Source organism: Canis aureus, chromosome 3, assembly GCF_053574225.1.
Source record: "Canis aureus isolate CA01 chromosome 3, VMU_Caureus_v.1.0, whole genome shotgun sequence".
Lineage (NCBI taxonomy): Eukaryota > Metazoa > Chordata > Mammalia > Carnivora > Canidae > Canis > Canis aureus.
The window spans coordinates 43,825,720-43,836,466 of NC_135613.1; the positions used below are offsets into that span (position 1 = coordinate 43,825,720).

General features: G+C 44.2%; 1 pseudogene; it reads right to left on the reverse strand.

Annotated features, from left to right (window-relative positions):
• Positions 1 to 6,055: 6,055 nt before the first annotated feature.
• On the reverse strand, positions 6,056 to 6,514 carry LOC144305241 (large ribosomal subunit protein eL31 pseudogene; annotated as a pseudogene).
• Positions 6,515 to 10,747: the final 4,233 nt, after the last annotated feature.

A 10,747-nucleotide genomic window follows, 5' to 3' on the forward strand; every position in this document is an offset into this window, starting at 1 on the left:
CTTTGGTCCAGGGTGTGATCCTGGAGTCCTGGGATCCGGTCCCTCATTGGGCTCCCTGCATGGAGCCTGCTTCTCCCTCTGCCTGTGTCTCTGCCTCTTTCTCTCTCAGTCTGTGTCTCTCATGAATAAATAAAGAAAATATTTTTAAAAAAATAAAAATAAGTTGTATATTTTTATTATTTTTTTATTTTAGTGAGAGAGTTGGGGGTAGGAGCAGAAGGAGAGGGAGAGAGAGAATCTTAAGCAGGCTCCACACCCAGCATGGAAGCCCATGTAGGGGTTGATCTCACAACCCTGAGATCACGATCTAAGCTGAAATCAAGATTCAGGCACTTAAGTGACTGAGCCACCCAGCACCACCCCACACTCTTTTTAAAAAGATTCTATTTTTTTTTAAGTGATCTCTACACCCATCATGGGGCTTAAACTTAAAACCCCAAGATGAGTCACGTGCTCTACCAACTGAGCCAGCCAGGCACCTCCCTGTAAGAGCTCTTAATCATTACTTATTGGAACCCTAGGTACTCTGATGAGTAACTGCTCATTTTTAAAGCATTCAAAAGTACCAACCTTAAAGAGGTTTCTGTCTGGGCATTGTGGATCAGCACACATTTGCTAACGTACATACCAAGCGATGAGAACTGAAAGCAGGTTTTTCTAACCGCCACAGACAAGCACAGCCATGCAAATGAAGACATTCATCAAGGTCACTTTTTCTCCAGATGTCCCAGTTTCAGATTATAGAATTTACCAATTTTAGTGCCTGACAACACCCAGCATTCCACTTTCCTTCCTCAATAAAGGGTGTGTAAGAACCCACCGAAATAGGCTTGACAACTGCTCATCTGAGACAATTATTATAGTCATTGCCCTCTGCTCCAAGTCCTGTACTTAGAACATGTATTATAATCTAGCTCTTAATCAGACTGGATTCTGCTACAGCTTAATTTACCAGGCACACTTCCTAAGCCACCTCAGTGAAACCCGTGTGACTCCCTAGATTAAAATGGACTCTACATGTGGCAGCATCTAAAAAGGAAAGAGTGCTCCAGGAGGGAGGTGGAGAGTGCAGGCAGGAGACTATACAAAATCAGTAACACATTTTCAGAAAGTGGAGGGTTTGGGGGAAGAGGGAAGAGAAATAAACAAAATGTCCCAATAATTTAATGGCAGGGCTAGAAGAGAACATTTACAGCTATTTCCAGGACTCTCCAACAAAAAGCTTTTCCTGGATGCACTGTCGTTCATAATACTGACATAACTCTCAGGCGACAGCTCTGGCTTGTACACATGGTCATGATGCCCTTTCACACAGTGTGAGGAGAGCATAACGGAATGCTCAGGAGGTGTCTGGAAGGCACACAGCAAAACAAAAAGTTGACACTCCTCCACAAAACTCCATTAAGATACAGTTTCTCTATTACTAAATCACATTCTCCATTTTTCTGCTTTATAAAGTCAGAGATGCTGGAGGGTATGTAGCAGAATCAGCCCCCCCAGGAGTGAGTGCAAAGGGGGATCGTGCAGGGCACGGACGCCCCTTGGGTGAGGAGCTGGAAGGACCGGATGGAGACCTCCCATCCATTTCGGACAAACGCATGTCTGTGTTCGGGCTGTGGTTGCCAGGTCGCTGCCAGGCTTATTCTATAGTGAAATAGTATCCTCCCGAAGCCACATCCACCACAGGGCTGCGGACTTCCTCCCCATGGTGAACTGTCGCCTCAACACAGCCAGGCAACAGGATGCCAAGGCCTTCCACAGGCAAACAACCCACCTGCCACCACTTCTGTTTGCATCATCTTCCCACATGGGCTGAATTCCTTCTTTGAAGAGAAGGAAGCCGCTGTGGCCCGTCAGATTCTGGGGAGGTACCACATGGTCGCTGTCAAGCTTCCAGGACTGCTCCGCGGAGGCAAAGGGGCCCATCGGTCTGATGTTCTGTGGGCGGTTCCCGGGGCTCCACACGGCGCGCTGCGGGGGCTCTGCGGGCCCAGGTCACCGGCCTTCCTCTTGCCGGGCTCTGGCGTTCGGCTCCTCGGGTTCTCCTCACCACCTTCCTATGTGCTCCTCATTCTGCTCAAGGTCCCGCCCTTATCATCCTTCAAGGCCTCGGGCTCCCTGGCGGCGACGCTCACCCCTGCTTCCCAGGGCGACTCTGTCACTTACCTGGCAAGAGCCAAGGCCAGCTTTGGGCGTGTGCGCTCCACGGGGCCCTGAGCCCAAAGGTTCCCAGGCTGGGTTAATGCTCTGCTGCTGTCGTCGTTTTGAAAAAAATTTTTTTAAGATTTTATTTATTTATTCATGAGAGACACAGAGAGAGACAGAGAGAGGTACAGACACAGGCAGAGGGAGAAGCAGGCTCCACGCAGGGAGCCCGACATGGGACTTGATCCTGGGTCTCCAGGATCACACCCTGGGCCAAAGGCGGCACTAAACCGCTGAGCCATCCAGGCTGCCCAAATTTTTGTTATTGTTATTAGAATTTTATTTAGTTGTGAGAGAGAGAGAGAGAGAGAGAGAGAGAGAGCAAGCACGGGCAGGGAGGGGCTGATGGGGAGGGAGAAAGAACCTGAAACAGACTCCACACTGAGCATGGAGCCTGATGGCGGGCTGGATCCCATGACTGTGAGATCATGACCTGAGCCAAAATCAAGAGTCGGTCGCTTAACCCACTGAGCCATCCAGGAGCCCCCACTGAAATTCTTATTTATTTTTGGAACCAGGGGGCCCACTCTTTCATTTTTCATCAGACCCCACAAATTATGTAACCAGCCTCATCTCACAATATTTCAAAGTAGCTTCATGTCAAAACTCTCCATTCATCTGGACATTCTTTTTATATGACCTGATTTGGGGTCTTTTAACCATCTTGATTGTTCTTCTCTGACTTTAGTTCCTGGAACTCCCCATAGACTCTACATACGATCTAGTGAGTGTGGAGTATAGGGATACCCCAAACACTGCTATTCTAAAGGCTCCTAAGATTGTGTGTATATTTTCGGGAATAGAAAGCAATTACTGTTTACTGTGTGACAGGCATTATGTCAAGCATACTACATGTGTTACTGACTTCCACCACAACCCTCCTAGTTAAGAAACAGTTAGGGATCCCTGGGTGGCGCAGCGGTTTGGCACCTGCCTTTGGCCCGGGGCGCGATCCTGGAGACCCGGGATCGAATCCCACGTCGGGCTCCCGGTGCATGGAGCCTGCTTCTCTCTCTGCCTCTCTCTCTCTCTCTCTCTCTCTCTGTGTGTGTGTGTGTGTGTGTGTGAGACTATCATAAATAAATAAAAATTAAAAAATTAAAAAAAAATAAAAAAAAAGAAACAGATATATTCCCAGTTTTCAGATGAGAAAACTGTGGCTTAGAGAGGTTATGTAACTTGCTTCAGATTGTATAGTCATAGGTGGCAGAGAACTCCAACCTGTGTCAGAGAACTCCAACCTAGGCCTGAGTGATGGACTCTTCCACGCTATGCACTACTATGGTTTCTTCCAAGTTATTAGAAGCATTATTTGGGAGGCTAGATGCTGCATATATGGAGCTGTTACCAACTCTGATCTTATTGTTAACTAATTGTCATCTCGGGTGATTCCACTGGGAAGGTCTCTTTGGGTGCTGACTGAGCTACTCCCACATAGCCATTTCCTATTCCAGGTTCCTTATCTCTATTAGGTACTTTTCACAGGTGCCCTCCCAAGCTTGCCTCTATATTGGTTTCTAATTGCTGCTGTAACAAATTACCACAAATTTGGTGGCTTAAAACAACAAATTTATTATCTTTCAGTTTGGGAGTTCAGAAGGCTGAAACAGGCCTTACAGGGCTCAAATGAAAGTGCTGGCAGAGATGTCTTCCTTCTGGAGACTCTGGGGTGGGCGGGGAGTCCATTCTTTTTTCCAACTTCTGGAGGCTGCCTATATTATGTTCCTCGGCTTGTGGCCATGGCACTCCAACCTCTGCTTCTGTCTTCATGTCTCCTTCTCTGTCTCTGCCCTTCTGCCTCCCTAAGAGAACTCTGTGATGGTGCTGACTACCTGGATAATCCACAAGTCTCCCCATTTTAAGGTCAGCAGATTAGAAACCCTAATCTCATCTGCAACTATGATTTCCTCTTGGCAGGGAACATAACATATTCACAAGTTCCAGGAATTAGGACGTGGACATTTTTGTCCACGTCTACACACCACAAACACTTGCATACATGCACACCCCTAGGTCCTTGTGGGACCTGGATTCCAGGGCCTTCCCCTCTCTATAGATTCTGCTCACCTTTCTATGGATGCATTCTGGTTCTGTGTCAATAAACATTTATAAACCACCTATGTGTGCTAGACATTCTTTTTTTTTAAAGATTTTATTTATTCATGGGAGAGACATAGGCGGAGGGAGAAGCTGCCTCCCTGCAAGGAGCCCCATGCGCCCCTGAGCCAAAGGGAGACGCTCAACCACTGAGCCACCAAGGTGCCCCAGTGTGCTAGACATTCTGCTAAAGGCAAGGGATACCAAAAAAATACCTTAGTCCCTGTCCCATAGGAGCTCGTGTTTTAGAGAAGATGACAGAAAAATAATAAAGACAAGAAAATATGGCAAATACTGGGATAAAAGGGAGCACAGGAGATGATGGGGCACTCAGGACTTGGGTTTTGGGTATATGCAAAGATATGTCCTATTGCACCTATTCCTGTCATAGATACACAAAATCAAGACAGTAGAATTCACCATGAAAAAGAAGGATCTGTGATATGGTCTGTGGCATCCCTAACATATCAGTGCCCAGTGATGGCAGGCAGAGCTGGGCAGCTCACAGACTGAGAAGCAGAGGCACACAGAAATTTCCCTGTGCGCTCCTGAAGCCCTCACTTCAGTAGGGGGTCAGTGGCAGCCAGGAGTTACTCATTACCAAGATGAAGAGGACCACTGCCAAGTGGAACAAGCTTTTACAGTGTTCACAAGGGATGGGCTCATCCCAGGTGGCTGGTCCTCCCATTTCCTCAGTCTGAACCTGACCTAAAAGAAGGTCTTATTTTGAAGGTTGAAAAGGGAATGAATTGTTAGATTAAATATACAAAGATGTAGTTTAGTTCCTCTCTGAGTCACAAATGTGGAGTCTGAGGAAGGAGCTAGAGCTTGTAATCTTTCAATTAATTTATGTTTATTTTAGATATCTATCTTAGCCCGGTTTCCTGGACATGCCTGATGACTGACCTTTGTTCCCTACTTTTATCATAAGAAACAAAGAAGCTATCATCTGAGTCTGTAGCTCCTACCCACAAACATTTCACAGGATCTTAGTGAGAGACTTATTTCCAGCTCAGCACTGAACTCTACTGTCTCCTTTCAGAAACACAAGTGCATGTATATCTGTATCTATATCTATATCATCTATATATTTATATTTCACTTTCCTATTTAACCCTCTTAGCTATAACAAACCAGGCTCTCTTATTTAAAACACATGCACACAAATTTCCTTTCCAGTGGCATAAAAAGCTACTTTGATGAGACTGAATTCATGTTAAGTCAGGTGACTGTGAAATTCCTAGTGTTTGTATAGGGCTTTATAATTAGTCAAGAGTATTCTTGGCCATTGAATTTTGTTCTTCATAACCATCTTGTGAAAGTGTCCTCGATGGGGGTCTGTTAAGCCCTAAGAACTTTTCAAAGCCAGAGTCCTCTCTGAGAATGCTAAATGGGGACTTGCCATTTTTTCACTATGTTGAATAAATTCTGCTCTTCATCTACGACTAATCCAGAGATCAGTTTTATCCTCTGCTTATAGTCCCATATCTGCTCTATGGCCCTCTAGCGACATGGTCATCATCTGCTCAGGCAATCTCCATCTTTGGTTGTTTCTGACTGATGGGCAGACAAAGGTTATAGATGCTCTTAGTGTATCTACAAGAAAGCCATGAGAAAGGACACCACCTTCATGGGGCTTGCTGTGAGCCCATTACAGTTTCTCTATATTGAAAATAGCCAACCAACCCAATCAGATCCTTTCTCTTGGGCAATATGAATGACAGGGAGTCAGAGGAAAGGTAGGTCACTGAATCTAATGTCTTTCCTTTCCATTTTTTTTTTTTTTTGCAGTTTTATACCTTTATTTGACAATCAGCGATTAGTTCTCATCCACATTAACAGTCTGTAGATTTTTGAAAGTGGTGACAGGTACGTAGGTAACCAGCGTGTAGAGCTTGTTTGGTGAATCTTCATCCTCGTTACATTTTCTGGACAACCGCACACGGATACGGTATGGAACATTCCTTATTCCTTTGGCCCAGACAGCTTTGTTGAGCCTGGTGTCAATGCGCACATCTGGAGTTCCCATCTCCTTCATGGCAAATTTCCGGATCTCTTTGAGTGCCCGAGGGGCATGCTTCTTGAAACCCACTCCATGGATACGTTTGTGAATGTTGATGGTGTATTCTCTGGTCACTACCTCGTTGATGGCAGAACGGCTCTTCTTCTTCTCGCCACCCTTCTTTGCGGGAGCCATTCTGCCGGGCCCTAGTTGGAAAGGAAGACTAATGTCTTTCCTTTCCAAATAATGCATGAAGCCTGCTGTTTATCCCAGTCCTTGAAGTACTGGGGACTTGGAGTTACTAGGGCTAAAGAGGACATTGCCTCGCATCAAGATAATGCAACTCCATTAATGGAAGGAATTGGGATGCTTCGCCTTGAAACTTTCAAAAGTCAAATATAAAAGTCTAATTATTATGTTCATTGAAAAGGTAAGGACATGCAGTCTCAGGAAAATTAAGAAATCCAGAAGTCCCCTGTCTAGGAAGTGGGACAGCTAGCCTCTGCAACCCTGGCTACAGATTTTAATTAACCAAAAACAAAACAACCTAACTGAAAGTTTTTAAAAATTAAAACTAAGTTAAAAATTTTTAAGGTATGTTCTTTAGATAATAAAAACAAAAACCTATAGCATGACCTGGATGAATCTCTGGGGAATTATGCTGAATAGAAAAAATACAATTGCAAAAGGTTACATATTATGATTCTATTCATATAATATTTTTGAAATGATGACATTTTAGATAGGGAGGCTAGATTTATAGTTGCTGGGGAGAGATGGGGACAGAGGTGGGGTTGGTGGTCAGCAGGCTTTGATTCCAAGCTGGATGGTGTGGACACTGTTCCTTTTGCCCAGAGCCAAAGCAGAGTGAGTTTTGGGTCAGATGTTTTTCAGTGAGCCAACCCACAGGAAAGGCTTGGCTTCCAGAGTAATTTCTTAACTCACTGTCCACCCTAGAGAAATTAAGTGAAGTTGTAAGTTTTTCAAATGGTTAGTGTGGCACTAAGATTGATACACAGGTACTTCCTTGGGCAGAAAGAACGTATACAGCAGCTTAGTGTTGCAGGGTCAACTGGACTTGCAGGTGACAGTGAAGATTGATGACAACTACAAACCATCTCATCTGTTTTGTGGAAAGACAGGGTGACCAGATGGCTTGGGAAGTGAAGCCTAAGAAAAACACAGTTCCAGCTTGGTACAACTCAGTTCTTTCTGAGCTTTTGACTGCTCGCAGCCAACAGGCCAATGGTAAGGGCAAAGATGTACAAGAAGTCTGGCAGATAGTGCAAGAGAGGAGTGAGGTGAAAGAGACAGCAGAGGACATGTGTGGAATTCACAGCTTGAATAGACTGCTTGGGCTCTGTCAGAGACTGTGAGGCTCTAAGCAAGTCTCTTAGTCTGAGTTTCTGATTCCTCATTTGCAAAACAGAGCAATGAATCCTTACTAGCCCATTCCCAATTGGTTGGGACAAACAAATGGAATAATGTAAGTAATAAATATCTTGTCAACACTTACATTATTTGCAAATGCAAAGAATATAATGCGATTTGGCAAGATTCCTACTAGTGGTCTCTAAATTTCTGGACCTATAATTTGGCAAGTAAGTCAATTCCACCCAAAGGCTGATGGGCCCATGGCCCTCAAGTGAGCATCACTAAAGGATCAGGTCTTGCCAGCAGCCACCGCACTTACCAACAATTCATGGATGGGTCATACCATGGGAGAGGAAGGGAACACGATGGGCCCCATCTGAGCTGAGCTCTAAGAACTTCAGCCAGCTTCCTACTATGTTTCCATAGCTGACCCTTGGCTCAAAGAATCCCTTTCTATGCATATAGAAAGTCTTTAATAATGAATAAATGCTCATCTAATTTGGCAAGGGTTCTTTTCTTTTACTCTTAGGTAATTTGGGAAATCACCGCTTTTGGAAATGCTGCACAGGAGAGGGGAGACTCTCATGGTGGGTAACACTGGGAGAGAGAGGCACTTAGGGTTGGGCTGAAAACCATCTTTGACAAGTGGTATGGTGTGGCAGAAAGCATGTTGGCTCTAAATGCAAGTAGCTGTGTGAGTAACCTAGCTTTGTCTCCTCTGAGCCATGGTTTTCTCACCTATAAAATGGTGACAATAGTGCTCTCCTCACAGAACTGTCCTGAAGATCAAATGAGATACACAGATATGGTACAGCTGGCACAGCACAGGAGCACAATAATTTGGATCTTCAGGAGCCTTGTATAGCTAAACTTGTCTTCTTTGTAGTTCCTGGGAATGCACCTTATCAAACATGGGATTTGATGGCAAACACAGACTCATATTAATGCTACATCAATTACAAGCTATGCAATCTTCAGCATTTTAGCTAATCTCTCCTAATCTCTGTCTCCTCAGTGTAACACAGAATTTAATAATAGCTATTAATATGGTTGTTTAGAAAGGTAAACAAGTAGTAAATGTAAAGTGTCTTAAGACCTCACCTTACACACAGTTTGAGTGCAATAAACAGTTGTTCTCACCATAACTATCTTGGGTGTGGCAGCAGGCGTGCACAGAGAAATGAAGGACAGTGTCCACAGAGATCACTATTATTTTTAAGAATCCTCACTAATCCTTGGTTCCACCTGTGCAGTAAGTTCTTCCTACTTGAGTTCCACAGTAGTTCACACTAAAGGACTTCGGGAGTGTGGATGAGCCAACAGGATAGCATGATTGCCAAAAAAACGATGGATGGGATCCCAACACCACACCTAGACTACGGGCTGACACATTCACGTTGGTCATGAATGAACTGGAGAGCATGTCAATGGGAGCACGTGTGATGGGAAAGTGGCTGGAAAGATGCCATGTGAGAAATGTCTGAGGGACTGGGACAAGAAAAACTAAAGAATGAGTACAAATAAACCAGTATTTGAAGGGCTGAAGAGGAAAGGATGATTTCATTTATTCTTCATTCCCTGGAGAGCAGGACTCAGAAGAATGGGCTGAAGTTATTTGGGGATACAACTCAAAGAATGTTCTGACAATGTGGCTGTCTAGCAGTGGAGCGGGCCTGAAGTCCAGTGAAGGGGGGCCTGAGTCCCAGAACCTGGCACTTAGGGGCAGAGGTGGGTAGGCAGGCATGCACATCCCCCACGTCCTGCACAACTCTGAAAGTCTCTCTCAGGAGAGGCCCATGAAACAGCTTTGAATTAGCAAGTCATTTATATAAGCTGATTCCTTCAGTGTTACAAATCTTGGGGGCACCACAAAAAGATTCAAGGGAAAGATATCTTATTTACCTCAATACTAGTTATAGTTCCTACAGTACAGAAAAGGCCCAATCTACATATTTCACAAATACAAAATGCTTCTCTCTTCTAAGGAGGGTGCCTGAAGTGCCAAGCCAACTTCTTTCTCATGTTAAATTTCTCGTTCCAACAAAATAGTGAAGAAAGGAAATTATAATCACTAACATTTAAAAGTGGACTTTGAGGGCAGCCCGGGTGGCTCAGTGGTTTAGCGCCACCTTCGGCCCAGGGTGTGATCCTGGAGACCAGGGATCGAGTCCCACATCAGGCTGCCTGCATGGAGCCTGCTTCTCCCTCTGCCTGCATCTCTGCCTCTCTCTCTGTGTCTCTCATAAATAAATAAATAAATAAATAAATAAATAAATAAATAAATAAATAAATAAATAAATTTTTTAAAGTGGACTTTGAAGAAGTAAAATGCTTCATATTTGCACGTATTATTTAATAGCACAAACTTCAGTTTGCTTACATGCAATATGGGGATGATAGTGATATTCACCTCTAAGGACTGTTCATTCATTCAACAAACATCTGAGCTCATATTATGGCCCAGGCCTGGTTCTACTTGCTAGGAACTTACATCACTGAGCTAAGAAGACACAGCCCTTGTGGAGTTTATATTCTAGCTGGGGGAGATGGCAATAGATGCAGTAAGTAAACTAGAGTGTGTTAGCGTGAACATACTATGTAAAAGTGCTATGATAAAGTTACACAGGGACAGGGAGGAGGAGGCGGCAGTTTCTGAGAAAGGATTCAGGAAGCTAACATTTTAAAAATTACTGTATGGACAGGTTCAGCAGAAAGTCTTCAGTCTGTGTTAGCTATTCTTACCGTGGAGACTTCTGAGCTTGCAGGACCTACTGCCGTCCAGTCCTGAATTACTGAATAGGTGACATGTATTCAAAACCAAAACTAAAAGGGAATGGATCCTGATATTGTTTCCAAGTAGAAGAATCAATGAAAATGCCACATCTCTGGCATTTTCTCACATATGCCAGGATGCTGGTAAGAATCTGCAGGAAATACAGAAATGCAGGAACTAGGGCTTGAATGCAATTACATCAGGTGAGTGACCTAACTTTTCTAAGCTTTAGTTTCCCCCCTAAATTTGACCGGGGCTACTGTAACATTTGGTAATCACATATTTAAAATGCTGGG